General features: G+C 43.9%; 1 long non-coding RNA gene across 2 annotated transcripts in view; it reads right to left on the reverse strand.

The window, feature by feature from the left end:
• The window catches only part of LOC132401024 (uncharacterized), a 132,888-nt gene that overhangs the window by 25,976 nt on the left and 84,819 nt on the right, over positions 1-22,093 (reverse strand). Inside the window, exon 1 of one of the 2 annotated variants that reach the window (XR_009514455.1) lies at positions 239-455. The exons of the other annotated variant lie outside the window; for it this stretch is intronic. This is a non-coding gene — a long non-coding RNA (uncharacterized LOC132401024). Of the gene's footprint in view, positions 1-238; positions 456-22,093 lie in introns of those variants that run through there. 2 annotated transcript variants of the gene reach the window in all.

The following is a 22,093-nucleotide window of genomic DNA, read 5'->3' on the forward strand; positions in this document are numbered from 1 at the left end:
GTGGATGCCCGATTAGTGATAATTGCAGGGTACTAGTTTTGAGAATGTTGCATCTTGGGGTGTCACCCGGCCGAGCCACCTTTGAACAAACTTTGGTTACCATCTCTACTTTGGATTCTGTATTTCCTTTGCACTTAGGTTCCGATATCGCCAGTGCACATCATGACAGTATTAGACACTTACATCCTGGAACAAAGGCACCACATACCCTACCTATATCTCTCAAAATTTTATATACCTGTATCAGGCTTCCCTTTAGCCTCCAATGCTCCAGAGAAAACAATCCAAGTTTGTCCAAGCTCTCCTTAAGCACCCTCTAATCCAGGCAACATCTGGTGAGCCTCATCTGCATCCTCTCCAAAGTCCCCACGTCCTTCCTGTAGTGGGGCAAGCAGAGCTACACTCTACACTCCAAAATCGCCCCGACAGAAGTTTAATGTAGCTGCAAAGTGACTTTTTTACCCTACGACTCAGCTTTACAACCAATGAAAAAAACATGCCATACACTTCCTTTACGACAGTAACACATACAAAATGCTGGAGGAACTCACCCAGTCAGGCACCATCTATGGAGAGGAATAAAGAGTTGAGATTTTGGGCTGAGAGTCTCTTTATCACCCTATCCATGTATATTGCTGCTTACACAGGGCAGCACACTTGGACCCCAAGATCCCTCCATAATCTATGTGTCAGAAAGATATCTTTTCTTATAGGCAATTCAGAATGGGATTAACATTTAGAATATTTTCTTTCTTCCTTGAAAGGTGGGGAATGTCTGGAACTCACTTTTTCACGGGCATTTTTAAGATAGATTTGGAGCAAATGGATACAGAAGATAGGTGGGAATATGGAGCAGAATCACAGAACCACAGACCACGTAACAGGCCCTTCAGTTTATCACACCTATTGTACCCATCTACACTGAGAAAGCACAAGAGACCGCAGATCCTGGAACGTGGAATGACAAGCAGAATACTGGAAGAACAGTGGGTCAGGCAGCATCTGTGGCAAAAGATATAAATCGACATTTCGGGCTGAGACCCAGCACCAGGGCTGAGGTGGAAGGTGAAAGAAATTCAAAGTTGAGTTTATTGTTGGATGCACAAGCACACGTATAAATAGATTCAATGTAAAGCTTACTTGCTGTAGCATCACACCACACAGCATTAGAGATCCAACATTCAAAAGAAAAACATGAATAAAATCTGAATTAATCAATGTTTACAAGGAAGAACAGAAACAGAACAAATAAAAATGACACTGAGTCCATTTTAGTTCAAAGTGAGCAAAGTGGTCATAGGCAAACACGAGGAAATCTGCAGATGCTGGAAATTCAAGCAACACACAAAATGCTGGTGGAACGCAGCAGGCCAGGCAGCATATACAGGGAGAAGCACTGTGCCGGTTGGTTCAGGAACCATATGATCAAAAGGAAGTCACTGTTCTTGATGCTACGAGTCAGGCTACCTTCAACAGTACATCTGCAGAAGTTTGTAGAAGATTGCTGGCTTTTAGCAGTGTGGAGTTGTGCTGCTAAAGGAGATCTCTGAAGGAAGAGGGGTAAGTGCTAGGGGATGGGGAGGGATGAGCAAACCATGGAATCACAGAAATCACAGGGTTGTGTATACTAACTCATGTACCAGCACTTGGTCTAGAACATACGTGCTTTGAGGTTAGACAGATCAGCCATGATCTTACTGAGTCAGACTTAAGGGGACTAGTGCAGCTTATTCGAGGATTTGTCTGTTCAAATATGCTTTGTCCATGACCCTTTGAGGCTCCTCTCCAAATCTCTGCTCAAATAATTTACGCGATCGGCCCGCAGTCATGTTAAGCTCAAAAATTCCAGTCCCCAATAATTCTTTAAGTGTAAACAATGCTTCTGGTTTCGCTGTTATATGAGTGCTTGTAAAAGATGTCCTGTATTGTAAGTCATTGCCCTAAAACCACAAGCAATGAAACGTCAGGTCACAGCTATCGAGGACTTGCACCAGCTGATCTGCACTGCCATCTCCTGTTGGTTCTCCCTGCCTCTGTGAAATTAGTTCTGTTTGCCCACTGTCAGCACTGAATGCAGGTCTGTGCTTGTTTGAGCGTGAGTGTGGGTTCAATGAGGATGTTGAGTACAGGAGCTGGGACATTATGTTACAAATGTACAAAACCTTGATAAGGCCACATTTGGAATACTGTGTACCGTTCTCATCAGACTGCTACAAAACGGGTGTCATTAATTGGGAAAAGGTGCAATAAAGACTTATGAGACTTGAGGGCTTGAGTTATGAGAGACAGCATAGTCTGGGACATTTTTTCCTGGAACATAGGAGACCGAGGAGACAGAGAAGCCAAACATATTTTTCAAATATCATGAGGGGAATAGATAAAGTGGAAGGTCACAGTACCCCAGGGTAGGGGTGTCCAAACCTAGAGGGCAAAGGTTGAATGTGAGAGGGTTTTTTCACGGAGAGGATGGTTGGTCCATGGAATAAGCTGCCAGCAGAACTGGCAGAAGCAGGTTTAATTGTGACATTTAAAAGGTAGGCACTTGTTATAGGGAAGGGTTAGAGCAAGAGTTACCAACCTTTTTTTATGCCATTGACTCCTACCATTAACTGAGGGGTCTGTGGACACCTGGTTGGGAACCCCTGCTTTACAGGAAAATGAGTCAAACACAGGCATATGAGTCTAGCTCATTTAAACAAGTTCGTCAGCATGGACAAGTTAAGCCAAAGAGATTGTTTCCATGCTGTACAGCTCCTTGACTTCATGGCTCTAAGTGTGAATATATATGTGAGTGAGCATGTAGGTCCATGAACATAGAATAGTATAGCAGAGGGCAGGTCCTTTGACCCATCATGTCTATGCTGACCACAAGGCTGATTTAAACTGCACATCTGCCTGTATGTGATCCACATCTCCAAAACCTGGGCCCATGTACTTCCCTCTGCAACTGGATCCTTGACATGCTCATCATAGTCAGTGCAGATCAGCAATAGCATCTCATTCTCGCTGACCATCATCACCGGCTCACCTTAACGATGTGTGATTAGCCCCCTGCTCTACCCTCTCTACACCCATGACAGTGTGGCTAGGCATGACTCAAAGGGTATCTATAAACTTGCCAGCAACACAACTATTGTTGGCAGTAATTCAGGCAATCACAAGTGGTGTCGAAAAAACAACCTTACACTCAATATCAGTAAGAGCTGTTATGAACCCCATAACTGGGTCACTTACCAGCAAAGATAGAGAGGTCCGTTGAAGTCTGATGGTACTATTTTTAACAGTATTTATTGATAACAATACACAAAAATAATATCAATGCAAACATACAGATAATATACATCGTCAATACTAAATCTAAAAGCACAGGTATAATAATAATCAATAAGGAATAGCTCTGTCGTTGTCTAGGGGATAATGTATTGTCCAATGGAAATATAAAAGTCACTTTAGTTCATTCAAGCTGCAGCATTTTGGTTAGAGAGAAAAATGGGTAAAACTTGCCCATTCCTTTTATGATGTCAATCCTTCGAGAGTCGTTGGGAGATAATTTCCCCATTGTTAGCTAAAGACCGTTCTTCCGTGGTCAAGGCTCACCAATTCTGGGGCAAATGGAAAAGGACGCATGTGGCCTTCCCACCGTTTTTCGCTATTACAGGATTGCTAGCATTTCTTCTGGTGCGTCTGAGGTGCTGTTCCCACAGACCCTCTTTTATCCTGACTCACAGGGTCTCAGATGTCAATCAGGTTGGGATGATGCAATCCCTCTACCAACCCCCCCTCGGTTCATTGCCTGGGGGCTTTGATGCATCGTACAGTATTCAATACACAATCCCGTCTCCAAGAGACAATAGCCGGTATCCATGGCTCCGCCTTTCGGAGGCCAGGACACATTCCAACTCTTTGTGGATTCTGCATGTCTTTCTCTCATTTCCTGGGTCTCCTGAACTGACTCAATAGCGATCTTGCGATTCTCAAAAAGGAGGGGGCTACCCCGCACCCTTCGGCCCCTCAGAGCTGTGGCACATTCGTAACACAGCAAGGAATTAATTGGGCACATCAGGAAGGGGAAATTAAGGGAACATGCACCAGTCCTCATCGAGGGATTGGCAGAGGAAAGGATGAGCAGTTTCAAATTGCTGAGTACAACATCTCTGAAGATCTACCATGGGCCCAACATATTGATGCAATTACAAAGCAGGCATGACAGCAGCAGTATTTCATTAGGAGTTTGAGGAGCATACAGAATAACAGATCTTGTTTACTGTACCATCATTTGCTTCTGCAGGGATCCAAAGACCTGGACTGTTAAAGAAGGTGGCTGCAGTAACAGTGAGTGGGCCTGTTGGTTGAAGGTAATCAAAATGCAATGAAATCTGGGACGATTGGTAAACAGCAAATGCGATCCCTTTGTTCTAAAAGGCAGAAGGTGGGGAACTGTTGGCCAATTAATTTAACATCTGTTGCTGGCAAAATGCTAGAGTCAATAATCAAAAAGGAAATAACTAGTCATGTCACAAAACTGAACCTATTCAAGGTCAGCATGGTTTTATAAACAGTAGATCATGTTTGACATATTTGCTCAAATTCTCTGAACATCTGAGTTGATAGAGAACCCACAGGTGTAGTACATTTACATCTCCAAAAGGTGCTTGACAAGACTCTTTCTAAAATCCAGGTGTACATGTTTGAATATCGATTATTACCCACTCCTTTCACCATTCCCAATTGCCTCTCTCACCTTATCTCCTTACCTGCCCATCACCTCCCTCTGGTGCTCCTCCCCCTTCCCTTTCTTCCAGGACCTTCAGTCCTCTCCTATCAGATTCGCCCTTCTCCAGCCCTGTATCTCTTTCACCAATTGACTTCCCAGCTCTTTAGTCCACCTCCATCCCTCTCCCAGTTTCACCTATCCCCTACCATCTGGTACTTCACTCTCCCCCATCTTCTCTACTCTGACCCCTCGTCTTTCTTTTCCAGTCCTAATGAAGGATCTCGGCCTGAAACATCGACTGTTTGCTCCTTTCCATTGATGCTGCCTGGCCTGCTGAGTTCCTCCAGCATTTTGCATAAGTTGCTTGGATTTCCAGAATCTGCAGATTTTCTCTTGTTTGTGGCACACATTAAAAGCTCATAGAAATCAGAGGAAGTATATTGAAGTGATTACCATAGAATACTGTAGCTAGGTTTTGTTCAGCTGGAGGGATGTAACCAGTGAGGTGCTGCAGGATCTTGGTCCATGAATGTTTACTATGGACATGAATGGCTGGAAGAGGGAGTGAAATCTCAGCTTTTCAAGTCTGCTGTGACTTGTAAATAGGCAGAAGGGCATATTGCTATGAGGTCACTGCAATTCTGCAATTGGAGATTGAGTGGTTGGGTGAAAAATGAGTTTAGTACTGTGAGATCATGCACTTTAGTTAGAGGAACAAAAATTCCGATTATTATCAGAATGCCGAGAGCCTGCAAAATGAGTGAAGCTCGGAGGGATCTGGGTGCTTCAGAGCACGAACCACTAAAAGCTAGCAGGCAGGTGCAGCAGCTAATTAAGAAGGCAAATGATATATTAGACATTATTGTATAAGGGTTTGAGTTTTGTGAAGGAAGGTTTTGTTACAATTTTACAGGGTGTTGGTGAAGCCACACCTGGAGCACTGAGCACAGATTTGATCTCCTCACCTAAGAGAGAATATGGCAGAATTGGAGACAGTCCAAAGAAGATTGGCCTGGAATGTGAATGTTGTCCTTCCAAGAGAGGCTAAACAGGCTGTGGCTGTATTCTTTGGAGTTCAGAACAATGATGGATGACCTTATTAAACACAAGCTAATCATAAGTGTGTATGAAAGGGTAGACATGGTTTCATAGTGGGAGAACTTTGAACGAGGAAACATACAGTGTAACTCGAATAATCAACCAAACTTGGGACATTGAAAGTGCTGGACAAAAAGGCTTCCTCAGTTAACTATAAGATGTTACTACAATCAAACATAGAAGCATAGAAAACCTATAGCACAATACAGGCCCTTCAGCTCACAAAGTTGTGCCGAACCTTAGAAATTACTAGGCTGAACTATTGCCCTCTATTTTTCTAAGCTCCATGTACCTATCCAAAAGTCTTTTAAAAGACCCTATCATATCCGTCCTCACCACCATTGCCGACAGCCCATTCCACGCACTCACCACTCTGAGTTAAAAACTTACCCCTGACATCTACTCTGTACCTACTCCCCAGCACCTTAAACCTGTATCCTCTTGTGGCAAACATTTTAGTCCTGGGAAAAAGCCTCTGACTAACCACACAATCAATGACTCTCATCATCTTATACACCTCTATTACGTCACCTCTCATCCTCTGTTACTCCAAAGAGAAAAGGCCAAGTTCACTCAAACTGTTCTCATAAGGCATGCTCCCCAAGCCAGGCAACATCCTTGTAAATCTCCTCTGCACCCTTTCAATGGCCTCCACATCCTTCCTGTAGTGAGGCGACCAGAACTGAGCACAGTACTCCGAGTAGGGTCTGACCTGGGTCCTAAGGTTATATTTCATTTTATTTTCACATGTTCCATAGCAGTATCATAAGTTTTCCAGTGAATCTGGTGAGTTTAAAGGGTGTGTGAGCCTGGGCCTGGCCACGATCCTACCCACATTCCTGGCCCAGGCATTCTGGCCCCAACCCTGGGTCCAACTACACACTAAGGCCAGGTCCTCTTTCCACAGATTCCACCTGATCGGCTATTTCCATCTTTGTATCAATAGCAGAAGGCAGTTTAATTAGTTCGGCATAGACTAGATGGGTCGAAGGACCTACTTCTGTGCTGTATTTTTCTCTGATTCTATGGCAAGCAGTGAGGTTGGTAAAATAAGCATGCTTGCTTTCATCTGTCAGGGCAATGAGTATAAGAGTCAAGAAGCAGCTGTATGAAACTTCAGTTAGGCTGCTTTTGGAGTATTGTGCACAGTTCTAGTCACCCCATACATCAGGGATGTGAAGGATTTGGAAAGTGTGCAGAACAGGTTTACCAGAATACTTAATGTTTCATTTTAAGACCTTTCACCTGGTCCAGGTAATGAACCCAACACAAAACATTTCTCTCCAAAGATGCTACCTGAACCATTGAGTTCCTCCAGCAGATGGTTTGGTGCTCTGCATTCCAGCATCTGCAACCTGGATGACTCCAAGAATGAAAGGGTTATCAAACGAGAAACGTTTGATGGCTCTGTGTCTCTACTTGCTGGAACTTAGAAAGATGAGGGGGAATCTTACTGAAACCTTTTGAATGTTGAAATGACCTAGACAGACTGGATGTGGAAAGGATGGTGGGGGAGTCTAGGACAAGAGGGCACAGCCTCAGGATAGAGGGGAGTCCATTTAAAAAAAGAGACGTGGAGAAATTTCTTTAGCCAAAGGATGGTAAATCTGTGGAATTTATTACCACTTGCAGCTGTGTAGGTCAGGTCACTGGGTGCACTTGAGGCAGAGCTCGATAGGTTCTTAATTGGTCATGGCATCAAAAATCACGGGGAGAAAGCCAGGGAGTGGGGCTGAGGAGGGGAAGAAACGATCAGCCATGAATGAATGTTGGAGCAGACTTGATGGGCCAAATGGCCTAATACCATTCCTATCTTTTATGGTCTTCTGCATTGGAGTATATTAGATGTAAAGCAAGGAGGAAAAGTTTGGATTATTTTCTCTAGGTTAAATGAAGATATGTTATGTAAGGTAAATAGTCAGAGTCTTTCTCCCAGGGTAGAGAGCTTAAATACCAGAGGATGTAGTTTTAAAGTGAAAAGGGGAAAGTTTAAAGGAGACTACAGGATACGTTTTAACATAGATACTGGTAGGTGCTTGGAATGTGTCACAACTGATGGTGGAAAGTGCAGATGAACAAGCATCTGACTCTGAATCTCTGAATCTCAACACAGGAGCCTCTCAGGGCCGCGTACTAAGTCACCTCCTTAACTCCCTGTATACCCATGTCTGTACTGCCACCCACAGCTCCAATCTGATAATTAAATTTGCCGATGACACTACATTGATTGGCCTTATCTCAAACAATAACAAGGTAGCCTACAGGGAAGAAGTCATCTCTCTGACACAGTGCAGTCAAGAAAACATCCTCTCCCTCAATGTCGCAAAAACAAAGGTGCTGGTTGTGGACTACAGGAGGAATGGAGACGGGCTAGCCCCCATTGACATCAATGGATCTGGGGTTGAGAGGGTAAACAGCTTCAAGTTCCTCGGTATCCACATCACCAAGGACCTCACGTGGTCTGTACACACCAGCTGTGTGGTGAGAAACAGTATCTCTTTCATCTCAGACAGTTGAGAAAATTCGGTATGAGCCCCCAAATCCTCAGAACTTTCTACAGGGGCACAATTGAGGGCATTCTGACTGGCTTCATCACTGCCTGGTATGGGACCTTACCTCCCTTAATCGCAGGATTCTGCGGAGACTGGTGCGGGCAGCCCAGTGTATCTGTAATTGTGAGCTTCCCATGATTCAGGATATATACAAGGACAGGTGTGTAAAAAGGGCCCGTAGGATCATTGAGGACCCAAGTCATCCCAACCACAATCTATTCCAGCTGCTACCATCCGGGAAGTGGTACTGTAGTATAAAAGCCAGGACTGACAGGCTTCTTCCACTAGGCCATCAGACTTAATGAACTCACACTGATTTGAGTGTACTCTATATTACATTGACTGTTCTATTTATTATAAATTACTATGATTGCACATGGCACATTCAGATGGAGACATAACAAAGATTTTTACTCTTCATGTATGTGAAGGATAAGAAATAAAGTCAATTCAGTTCAATAAAGCAGGAAATGGATGGATGTAGATGATGTGCAGATAAATACAGTGCCTATAAAAGGTATTCACCCCCTTGGAAGTTTTAATGTTTTATTGTTTTACAACATTGGATCTCAGTGGAGTTAATTTGGCTTTCTTTGACACTGATCAACAGAAAAAAGACTCTTTCATATCAAAGTGAAAACAAATCTCTACAAAGTGATCTAAGTTAATTATAAATATCAAACAGAAAATAATTGATTGCATAAGTATTCACCCCTTTAATATGGCACACCAAATCATCACTGGTGTAGCCAATTGGTTTTACAAGTCACATATTTAGTTAAATGGAGACCATCTGTGTGCAGTCAAGGTGTTTCAATTGATTGTAGTAAAAAATACCTGTATCTGGAAGGTCCAGTTGCTGGTGAGTCAGTGTCCTGGCAAAACCTACACCATGAAGACAAAAGAACACTCCAAACAACTATGTGAAAAGGTTATTGAAAAGTGCAAGTTAGGAGATGGATACAAGAAAATTTCCAAGTCACTGAGTAGCTTGGAGTGTAGGTAAGTCAATTGTCAAGAAATGGAAAGAAAATGGCACAGCTATAAATCTGCCTAGAGCAGGTCATCCTCAAAAAATGAGTGACAGTGCAAGAGGATGAGGGAGGGAGGCTACCAAGAGACCTTTGACAACTCTAGAGGAGTTATAAGTTTCAGGGGCTGAGATGGGAGAGACTGCACATACAACAACACTTGTTGCCCGTGTGCTTCACCAGTTGCAGATTTATGGGAGAGTGGTAAAGAGAAAGCCACTGTTGGGGGAAAAAACTCATGTGAAGTCTTGGCAAGAGTTTGCCAGAAGGCATGTATGAGACTCTGAAGACAGCTGGAAGAAGGTTGTATGGTCTGATGAAACCAAAATTGAGCTTTTTGGCCATCAGACTAAATGCTGTGTATGGTGTAAGTCAAACACCTCACCATCAAAAACACACCATCCCTACCGTGAAGCACGGCGGTGGCTGCATCATGCTGTGGGGATGCTTCACTGCAGCAGGCCCTGGAAGTCCTGTGAAGGTAGAGGGTAAAATGAATGCAGCAAAACACAGGGAAATCAGGAAAACCTGATGCAGTTTGCAAGAGAACTGCAACATGGAAGAAAATTTATTTACCAGCAAGACAATAACCCCAAACACAAAGCCAAAGCTAGACAGGAATGGCTTAAAAACAACAAAGTTAATGTCCTGGAGTGGCCAAGTCAGAGACCAGACCTCAATCCAATTGAGAATTTGAGGTTGGACTTGAAAAGGCTCTTCACTCACAATCCCCTTGGCAATCTGACAGAGCTTGATCAGTTTTGTAAAGAAGAATGGAGAATCATTGCAGTGTCCAGATGTGCAAAACTATTAGAGACCTATCCACACAGACTCAAGGCTGTATTTGCTGCCAAAGATTCAGCTACTAAATACTGACGTGAAGGGGGTGAATACTTATGAAATCAATTATTTTGTATTTAATAATTGTAATAAATTTAGACCAATTTGTAGAATTTCTTTTTCACTTTGAAATGAAAGAGTCTTTTCTGTTGATCCATGTCAAAAAAAAGCCAAATGCTTGGATATGCAGCATCTGTGATTTTTCTCGTTTCCAAATTAAATCAATTGTGATTCAGTATTGTAAAACAATAAAACATGAAAACTTCCATGGGTGGGGAAATATTTTTTTATGGGTAACGTGAGTTTAATTTGACATCATATTCTGCAAAGGCACCACAAGCCCAAGAGACTCTCCCTGTGCTGTGCTTTTTCTATTTTGTCTTCTATGTTCATTTAATTTTCCAGAATTATTAACTCTCTTGATTTTTAGAGTTCTTACCTGAAGCTAGCTTTATGGCCAAACCATGATATGTGCAAATAGATACTTCTTCAGTAACAGACTGTGGTATTATGCAGGAATATGTGTGTATATAGTTAGGGAGCCTAAGACTTTTGCACAGCGCTGTACTGCTGCCACAAAAAAATCAAATTTCATGACATATGTGAATGATAATAAACCTGATTTAGATATGGCTTGCTATTTTTGGACTGAGTGGGAAGGGGGAATCATGTTTGGGGGGGATAAAAAGGAAGGGAGCAGGTAGCACCAGACAGACATTTATCTGTATCTATCTCTATCTAAGACTTTTGCACAGTACTGTAGGACCCAATGTGCTTCACCTTAGTCCAATTTGAAATTCTATACATGAATGAAAATTATGTCAATATTCTTCTCACCATAATCATTACAGACCTTCTCCAAAGGTCTGGTTGCTAGTTCTTAACATTGTAATAGGCTTTGCAAGCTTGACAGATCTTGACCTGACAGATTAAGATAATGGGAAGATTTATGTCAGGATGAAGGCCCAGAGGTACTGGATGATGCAAGGGGAAATGGAGCCTGCTGTCTGTGTGGAGTTGGCCTGTTTTCCTGTGAGTGTGTGGATTTGTACCTGTGCTTCGGTTTCTTACCACCTCCCAAAGGCGTGTTGGGAGGTCAATAAGTTATTGTAAGTTATGCTTTAGTTAATCAAAGTGGAGTTGATAGGGACATGAGACATTAGGAGAAGTAGGGAAATAAGGAGAGGGATGATGGAACTATTGGGATTACTCTGCTGGGGGCTGGCGTAGCCTGTTGGGATGAATGGTGCCTTTGTGCCATTAAGTATGAGTGTAGATTGTGCACTTGGATATTATGGATGCTTTAACTTATGAAATTGATGTTCCTCACCGGCCGAGGTATCCTTCCAGGATGAATGTAGAACCTCCTTGAAGAAATGCAACTTCCCCACCAACTGCTGGACTGTTACACTCAGGGCATAGAAGGAACAGGAGCGTGGCACTAACCTTATTTCAGGAGCAGACACGAGCCCAGTGAAAATGGTAGAAGGAGCACACTGGCTCACAAAGATACCCACCCTGCACTTATCCCAGCAGACTCTACTAGCCCTATCTGTGGAAGGATCTACTGTTCAGGCCTGATCAGGCACCTCAGAACTTCACAAAAGAAGCAAAAATATGTCACCATCAATCCCGGGGAACTGTTTAAAGAGAGGCAAATATTTAAAAAAACAATAAACAAAGGTTCTGCCCATTGCCTTCATGTTCACAGTGCTAGTGTGAAGCTAAAGTCTGTCCTCTTGATACCTTTTTATCTAAAGAACCCTGTATCCTAAACTAACACAACCTTGTTTTGTTGATATTTATGGGAGGCTTTAATGCACCCTTCTGAAGGTTTGTCTGATTCAGACTACTCTTTGACTTGTTTTAGAACAATGCCATTAAGCAGAAAATTATCTTCTATTATTTTCAATGTGAAGATCTCACCTTCACTCCTTGATATCTGAATTCTCAGATGGTAACCTTGGCAATGGCTCTGCAATATCACTTTGTTTGTACTTCTATATTTAATTGTACAGTCTTACTAAGTTAAGGGAATTCTTGACCCTAGCCATTGTTAGTGTTACCCCCTCAGCTCCAAGACCAGCTGACAAAGGCTGATGGTCTGTGATAAACTAAAAGGTCAGCCCAATAGAAATTGGTAAATAACAAATTGTTGGAATTAAACAAGGGTTCAAGCAGCATCTATTGGGGTGGGAGAAGGACTTCAGGAAGGAGGACAGTGCACACATTCCTGTTTGCATCAAATGTTGAGATCGAGAGTAGCTCCTAAGTGTGAACATCAACAGCTTGTCCTGTCCCAACTATGTAGATGAGCAGCCAAGAAGTTCACCAGCATTGCTTCCTCAGGTGGCTAAAGAAATTTCACATGTCCCTTTGTCCCTCAAAAAATGTGGTTATGCTCGGTAGAAAGCATCCCACCCAGATGCAGCACAGCTTGGGATGGCAACTGCTCTGCACGTGGCTGCACAAAACTTCAAAGAGTTGTGGACACAGCTCAGCACACACAAACCAGCCTCCCCTCCACAGACTCCGTCTAGTCTTCCTGCTGCCTTGGTAAAGCAGCCAACAGAATAAAGACTCCCTTCTCCACCCTCCCATCAGGTGGAGGATATAAAAAGCATGAAAACATGTATCCCCAGGCTCATGGACAGCTTCAATCTGTTATAAAAGTATTGAATAGTCCCTAATATGATAACATGGACTTCTGACCTCATAATCTGCCCCATTATGTCCTTGAACCTTGTAGCCAGCCTGCACTGCACTTCCACTGTGACAGTAACACTTCATTCAGTGTTCTATCCTTGTTGCCCCTTGTACTGCTCTTGTGATGAAATGATCTGTATGGATAACATGCATGACGAAGTTCTTTAATTGACCTCAGTACCTGCGACAATAACAAACCAATTTACCTATTTAATTAAAAAAATCGTTGATGCTTTCAATTCTGCCCCTATGTCAGGCCTAGTTTCATCCAATCTCTGCAAGCTTTTGCTTAGTCCTTGGCAACTTGTGTGACATGAATCAATTTTCCCCCTTCAATCAGTTTTCTTATGGTTCCTTCGATGAAACAATCATTAATTTGCAGCCAAACTTTTATACTATGGTGAAGTACCAAAGCCCCACTGTTGGGATGTGTTTTATCAGCCGTTTGCTGCATTTTGCCCCAAATCCATTTCTTGTCTGTCTTCAGTAATTGATATGATGGCATTGACCTGTTGCGAGATCTGGCAAGCATCCAGCAGAGGAATATAAATGCAAGGGGTTCTGCAGATACTGGAAATCCAGAGTGACACGCACAAAATGCTGGAAGAGCCAGCAAGTCAGGCAGCATCTGTGGAGGGGAATATACAGTTGATGTTTTGGGCTGAGACCCTTCATCAGGACTGGAAAGGAAGGGGGAAGAAGCGGGAATAAGAAGGTGGGGAGTTGAAGGAGTACAAACTGGCAGATGATAGGTGAGACCAGCTGAGGAGGAACTTAGTTGTGTGGAGGCGGAATAGGTGGGAGAGGTAAAGGGCCAGAGAAGAATAAATTTAATAGGAAAGGACAGTAAACCATGAAAGAAAGGGAAGGAAAAAGGGAACCAGAGAGAGGTGATGGGCACTTGAGGAGAAGAGAAGGGATGAGAGGGTAACCAAAATGGGGAATGGAAAAAGAGAAAAGGGGGATAAATTACTGATAGTTAGAGAAATTGATATTCATGCCATCGGGCTGGAGGCTACCCAGAAGGAATACGAGGTGTTGTTACTCCAACCTGAGTTTGACCTCATCGTGGCAGTAAAGGAGACCATGGACGGACATGTCAAAATGGGAAGTCAAATTGAAATGGGAAGCCACCAGAGATCTTGCCTTTTGCAAAGGTACCTAATAAGTTGACTGTTTATTCCCCCCACTACAGATGCTGCCTGACCTGCTGAGTCCCTTCACCATTTTCTGTGTGTTGCAGCAGAATATGTCACTGATCTAACTTCTGAAATACTTTCACATTACCTTTTCTTTCCACAATTGCCTTCACTTTTTTTTTACCATTGCATCTAATTTTGCCCTAAGATAAACTACCTCTCTCTATGCAAATTCTGCTTGTCTAGTTATCGGAACCCTTCTTAGGGTCATCAAAAGTTTTCTTTATTTGTGTTGCGGTTACTGGTGCATTATCTTGATTGCATTCATGATGATCTGTTCCCTGCAGTGTGCTAATGGCACTTTGAATTGTTGGTGGAGATAGTTTCTCTCTACATTGTATTAGTTCACAAAACAAAGTATATATTTGGTGAGCAAGTATATTCCCTTATGCAGAGTGATTATCAGATTTTGCTAAAACTCCTTATTCAAGTTTAGACAAGCATGTTCATGGAGTCTATGAAACCTGGTTCCTACAGTTTTCTGCAAAGATCATATAAAGGAGACAATGATCTCGAGTTGCCCAGTGCAATGTAACCTTGTAAGGGCAGCACAGTGATGCAGCAGGCAGATCTACAAACTCGCTGTTCCAGAGACCCAGGATCGTCCTTGACCCAGGGTGCTGTCTGTGTAGAGTTTGACCTCCAGGTAGTCTCATTTCCCCCTACATCCTGCAGTTGTGTTACTAAATTGCCCCTTAGCTTATGGCAATCAGAATCAAAGGGGAGTTGATGGATATGTGTTAGAGGGAAAAAGTTGTCTGGGAAATGGGACTGGTGGGACTGTACACCCAGTAACCTGCTTATTTGCTATTTCAGAACATCCCTGGTTACATCCATCTGACCTATGGTTGCCTCAACATATGACCAAGCTCTCATTATATTATTAAATTCAAAAGTCTGACATGCCTGCATACACTCGTTCTTATAAAGGCCAGGAATCATTTTCTCTCTCTCGTTCCACATTTAGTAATTGTTCTTTCTTATCAGTTTAATGTGCTCTTGATGCCTTTCATCACAATACTGTGGAGGTAGTTACCATAATCAAGTTATTTTTGTGTATTTTCCAACTTACAGACAAAATTGATTTCTAGATATCTGTTTTAAAAAAAAAATGACCTTGTTCATTGCCCAGGCCTGTAATCACTACAGATTCACAGTTTTGTCTGCTATAGATATTATTAGTGACCTGTCATTCCATTTCATTTCAGTTTATCAGGGCCTTTTCTACTGTCACCTTAGCAACCTTGGTCCACACCCTTTCACACACATTCCTGCTGTGCTCTCCACCTCTCCTCCTCTCTGCAACTTGTAATGCATTTATCCTCATTTTTCCCGTCCTTAACCCAATGCAGTGGCCCTGTGTCACAATGCGCTCTGGCAATATGGAGCCCATGTGCAGAGGAAAGACGGACTCCGATGAACAAAAGTTCATTCATACTAATTCCGAAAGAACATCAGTGGCTCAGCTAAGCGACACTGCGAGAAGTAACCTTCTTATAACTAGGATCCCATGATTAGCGCTAATCAGGCATCCACTTAAATAATACAAGCAACACAGAATCACTGAGCCTAACAAAATAAACTTAACAAGCTTAAGCAGAAAGCACCACTAGACTAGATTACAGACTGTGAGTTGCTCGAGAAAACCACAAGGAATTCTAAATGATTAACAACTCTTATTAAACAACAACTAACAAATTCAGATGCTCGGAGCCAAACGCTCTGCAGCGCCCCAGGTGGGCCTGAAGAGCACATTACACTATTAGCCTCGCCCCACGGGGACCACCTGGTTTGCCGAGTGCTTCCATCACCCTCTGCTTTTGTCTTGGATTTTCAGCATCTGCAGCTTTTGGCTCCAATTATCACCTCCTGCTTTTTAAAGGTGAGGGAACCGGTCAGAATTCTGGCAGATCAGCTTTGCATCGGTAGCACCCACATAGGTATCACACAACACTTCAGCATACAATTCTAATCATATGCCTGTGTGATTTTTGAATTGAACACCTGTTATGAAAATAAAACTGCTGGAGGAACATAGTGGGTCACACAGCATTTACGGAGGGAAATGGACAATCATTGCTTAGGATGGGGTTTCTTCATAAGTCCGGATGAGGAGCTGGAGATTGGCAGCTGGAAATCCTTCTCGTGTACCCACACTATGAATCTAGCAACAAGTTTATCAGATGGAGCGATACAGCATGGAAAAAGGCCTTTTGGTCAAACTTGTCCATGCCGTCCCACATGCCCACCTAAATTAGCCCCTTTTTGCCTACATTTGGCCCATATCCCTCTAAACCTTTCCTATCTATGTACCTGTCTAAGTGTAAAAGCTGCCATTTGTACCTGTCTCATTCTCTCCCTCTGGCAGCTCACTTTTTATACAGATCTTCCCTCTGGGTGAAAAAGCTGTGCATCAGATTGCTATTAAATCTTTCCACTTTCACCTTAAATCTATGCTCTTCAGCTCTGAGTTCCCCAGCCCTGGGTAAGTGAACTGTGTACATTCACTTATCAACCCTACTTCTAATTTTATACACCTCTATAAGATCACTTCTCCTTTTCTTATGCTCTAATGAACAAAGTCCTAGCCTGCCCAATCTCTTGCTATAGCTCAGTCCCTCGAGTCCTGTCCACATCCTGGTAGATCTTTTATGCACTCTTTCTAGATTAATAGCATCATTCCTGTAACACAAGACCCCAGCTGCGGCCTCAACAACTTCTGGTACAACTGCGACATAAATTCCATACTCGGTGCTCTGACTGATGCCAAAAGCTAATGCTTGTTCTGCTGTGATTTTTGTTAAAAAGGGTTTTTTGTTATTAGTTATGACAGTATTTGGTTCCACCCCCAACTGCCCCAGAAATCAAGTTAACTGCAGTGTGGAACTGGAGTCACATCCACACCAGACCACGTCAGACTTCCTTCAGTAACAGGCGTTGATGACCCAGAGGAGTTTTTACAATAATCTGATTGTTTGGCTACCACGTGACAGAAACAAACATCCTTACAGCCGTTCCAGCTGCTCAGATGGGATTTGAACTTGTGCTTCTGGGCCATGGCCATTCAGAATCAAAGTCAAGTTTATCGTCAGATGCACAAGTTCATGCACGCCCAGGTCCAACGGCAAACCTGCTTGCAGCAGCATACACAAGAAAAACAGAAACAGAAGTCATACAAGACACAACGAATGAACTAAGTCTAAGACACTGTTGCTGTACAGAGGTAGTGATTAGGGTTGTGTCAGTTGGTTCAAGGCCCAAATGGCTGAAGGGAAGTAACTGTTCTTGAACCTGCTGCTGAGGGAGTTCAGGCTTCTGTGACTTCTATGAGTAGTTGAGACAAGATGGCTTGGCCCGGGTGGTGAGGATCTTTGATGTCCCATTCACCCTCCTGAAGCAACACCTCACGAGGACATTTTCGATAATAGGAAGGATGTGCCTGCCCTTATACCTCTTGCCTTCAGGGCCCCAAACAGTCCTTCCAGGGGAGGCCACACTTCACCTGTGAGTCTCTTGGGGTCATATACTGTGTGGCCTCCTGTATATCGGTGAGACCTGACGTAGATTTGGAGACCGCTTTGCCGAGCAGGATTTCCCAGTGGCCACCCATTTTAATTCCACTTCCCATTCCTATATGTCAATTCATGGCCTCCTCCACTGTTGTGATAAGGCCACACTTAAGTTGAAGGAACAACACCTCGTATTCTGTTTGGGTAGCCTCCAACCTGACGACATTAACATCGATTTCTCAAATCTCCAGTAATGCCCCCCCACCCTTCATTTCCCAATTTCCCATCTCTTTTTCCCCTTCTCATGTTATCTCCTTGCCCGTCCATTGCCTCCCTCTGGTGCACCTCCACCCCCCTCCCCGCTTTTTCTTTCTTCTATGGCCTTCTGTCTCTTTCACCAACCAACTTCCCAGCTCTTTGCTTCATCCCTCCCCTCCAAGTTTCATCTATCACCTGGTGTTTCTACCTCCCCTCCTCCCACTTTTCAAACCTACTCCTCATCTTTTTTTCTCCAGTCCTGCAGAAGGGTCTCGGCCCAAAACATCGACTGTACTCTTTTCCAAAGGTGCTGCCTGGCCTGCTGAGATTCTCCAGCATTTTATGTGTGTTGCTAGGATGTACCTGTGATGTACTGAACACAGTCCGTTACCCATTGCAGCTCTTGAGTTCCTGTGCATTCAGATTTCTGTACCAGACCATAATGCAGCCAGTCAGGATAGTTTCAACAGTACATCTGCAGTATAGAAGATTATTAGGGATGTCCAGCTGTTGGTCCAGCTACACTATCCTACCACAAACCTGCAGGATGTTTGGAATATTTACACCTTGTCAAATCAGCTCCATGTAGGTTAGACGTAGGTATTATTTCTCAGCAGGCGGCCATTTGGTCCACCAGTAGTGGTTGTCCATCATGTCTGATAATGACAGGAGTCCTGTGAAGGAGAGTTTTTTTAAGTGTAAAAGCCATTGCACTGGGGTATTTCCACTCTCTTGATGTCAGAAGTCCAGTTCCAGTGGTATGAAACAAGAGTCGCAGGCTGGGGTCTTCCTTGGTTGCAGTGGGTGGCCATGATGTCGTCGTGCCCTTCGCTCTCCACAGAGCATCGCGGTACTGCCTTCCAGGCCATTGGATCTCGCTGACTTCACGTGCTGGGACAGGCATGTCCCTAACTCACTGGGGTATAAGACAACTGGCAACGTTCGCCTGTTGATGTGGTGTACCAGGGTGTGGCCACTGTCACATGCAAACAGCTACTTGGAGCCACAGGTGAGTGTCCTGTGGGAGCCAAAGGTAAGTGAGCTGCCCCAAAATGGACCCGACAAGCCCCTTCACCACAGGTGCTACCCCTCCCTGCACGCCCCATACACCACCTTCCACCAGTATTATTACCCATAAGCTATTCACTCTGAAATGACCACCAACTCCATAGAAACATACAGTATGGAATTGGGCCCTTCAGCCCATCAAGTCTTTGCTAGCCATTTATATTAATCCCACTTAGAACCATAGAACATCACAGCACAGAAACAGGCTCTTCAGTTTGGCACAGCCAAAAAGGGTCATTTTTCTGCTTAGTCCCACTGACCTGCACCTGGTCCATATCCCTCCATACACCTCTCATCCACGTACCTGCCCAAGTTTCTCTTAAATGTTAAAAGTGAGCCTGCATTTACCACTTCATCTGGCAGCTCATTCCACAATCCCACCACTCTCTGTGTGAAGAAGCCCCCACTAATGTAACTTCTGCTCGCATTTCTATTATTTGTCCCAAAATCCCCACCATTCATGCACACAACTGCGGCAAGTAGCCTGCCAGCATATCTTCGAGAAGCAGATAGAAACCCGAGCACGTGGAGGAAATCCACGCCGTCACAGGGAGAATGTCCAAACTCCACACAGGCAGCGCCAGAGCGATCCCAAGATCCGGACTGAGTGGAGGTTTCTGGAGCCTGCAGCAGCGCTCTACCCGCTGTTCACCGTGCTACTCACGTCCATCCAATCTCCAGTAAACCTCCATCCTGCACCTTCTGCGACATTTCCTTCCTGCAGTGCACAGAACTGTACACGTTGCTCTAGATGAAGAGCATTTGTTGCCAGAGCTGGTGTTGAGTGTGTGGCCATTGTAACAGACACAGACCGCTGGAGGAGCTCTCATCTACGGGTAGCCTCTATGGAAAGGAATAGATGGTCGATGTTTTGAGCCGAGATCCTTCATCGGGACTGGAAAGGTGTGGCGAAGAAGGCAGAATATGTAGATGGGGTAAGGGGTATAAGCTGGCAGATGATAAATGAAGCCAGGTGAGGGGGCGGATGGATGGGTGAGGGAAGGGCAGATGAAGTGAAAAGCTGGGAGGTGATAGATGGAAAAGGCAGAGGACTGAAGACCATAGGAGAAAGGGGAGGAGGAGGGGTGCCAGAGGAAAGTGATCGGCAGGTGAGGAGTTGATAAGGGAAAGAGAGGAGCCAGAATGGGGAATTAAAAAAAAGAGAGGGAGTGAAATTACTAGAGGTTAGAGAAATTGGTGTTCATTCTGTCAGGTTGGAAGCTAGTCAAATGGAATGAGTTGTTAGTGTGCGGTCATGTACCTGGGTTAATTGAATCTGAGGTCTTTTGCTCACTTGGTCATTGCGTTGTACAGCATTGAAACAGATCCCTTGGCCCAGCTCGTACATACTGCCTACTTCTCCACGTTTGGTACATATCCCCCTGAACCTTCTCCATCCATGTGTCTGTCCAAGTGCAAATTAAACTGCTCATGGTCAGCAGATTACGAGCCCTCTCAAACATCCTATATCAATATTTGGAAGGTCATCCCCTGGAAGTTAATTCTCAAACCAACCTCATTATTTGTCTTCTGTCTGCTACTGACAAATTTTTAACTGACACTATTGTTGTATGCAGGGTTATTGTGGGTGGTTGGGGGAGTTGTGAGTTTCTCAGAGCACCTCTCATCCCCCCCCCCCACCCGATGATAAAGAATGGTGATTGTAGCCACTTGCTCCTACATTCTCCCCCCCCCCCCCCCACTTCTCTGCCACAGGCTCTGTCAATACAGGTGATGTTTGCACTGACCTATCGTGAAAGAGCCCTCCTACTCCAAACAAAACGACTGGCTCTGTATTCTTTAGAAGAGTGGGGGGGGGGGAGATATTACTGAAACACATTGGATCCTGAAAGGGCATGAAAGTGTAGATTTTGAGATTTTTCAATCTTGGGGATGATCTCAAATGAGGGAACATAGGGTGTAGTCATTTAAAATGGAGGTATGTAGAAATGTGTTTGTACAGAGTATAGTCAACAAGTAGGATTTTCTTCCTCAGAGTCATGGAGGCTATATCATTAGGAATATTTAATAAAGCTAAGTCTTTGAAAGATCTGGGAATTGAGGTTTGTGGGGGACTGGCACAAAAGGAGGAGATGAGGCTACAGAAGCTAAGTATGAACATATTGAGTGGCAAGGTTGGCTTGAGGGAGCAAGTACCTGCCCTGCTCCTATTTTGTTGTGCTGCCTTTTAACCTAAGCTTAGTTCTTTCAAGATCTCCCGGGAGAAACGGTACAAGAACTCAAGAAGTCGAGTCATTGAGTTTACTGTAATGTGAATCATTACAGTGAGGTTTAGGTAGAATGAAAAATGTGCTTGTAGCAGCATCACGGGCTGATAATACAGACAAATACACAGAACATTAATTACACAGATAACCATTCAATACTGTGAAAAAGGCAAAAGGAACATGGCACAACAAAAACAAAACAAAGATGCAAGTATGGTGGTAGAAAAGGTGGTCTGCAGTTTTCATTTGCTGAGGAAGGATTGGGGTTGTCCAGGTCAGTTCAGGATATTTGTAGGAAAGTCATTGCTCGTTAGAATGGTGGTGTGGCACTTCAGGCTTCTGCATCTCTTGCCTGCTGGTGGCACTGAGAAGTGGGCATGCCACGATGATGGGGATTCTTAATAATAGATGCACCTTCTTGAGGTAGTGGTCCCTGCAGATGCTGTCAGTGGAAAGGAAAGCTGTGTCCACTATTCTCTGCATTCTCTTGTGTTTCAGTATGTTCAAACAGAAGCAGGATCAGAATATAGGATGAAATTTCAGTCGTCTGAGCAGGGTGCATTTCTGCCCTGTTGAGCCCAGACTATTATGTATATTTAAGATGAAATATCAAGGTGAAGATAGTGTGTATCTGGCACAAGAGAGATGAGGCTGAGTAGGGTTTGTCTTTTCTTCTCTTCAGAAAGTTGTATAGCACAGATACAGCCCTTCAGCCCATTGTCCCTATGCCAACCATCATGCCTGTCTGTACTCACTTGCCTGCATTAGTTTTATATCCCCCCATGCCCTGCTCATTCAAGCATCTGGCCAGATGCTTCTTAAATGTTGTTGCTGTTCCTGCCTCCAGCACCTTCTCTGGCAGCTCATTCCAGATACCCACAACTCTTTGT

Source organism: Hypanus sabinus, chromosome 10, assembly GCF_030144855.1.
Source record: "Hypanus sabinus isolate sHypSab1 chromosome 10, sHypSab1.hap1, whole genome shotgun sequence".
Classification (NCBI taxonomy): Eukaryota; Metazoa; Chordata; class Chondrichthyes; order Myliobatiformes; family Dasyatidae; genus Hypanus; species Hypanus sabinus.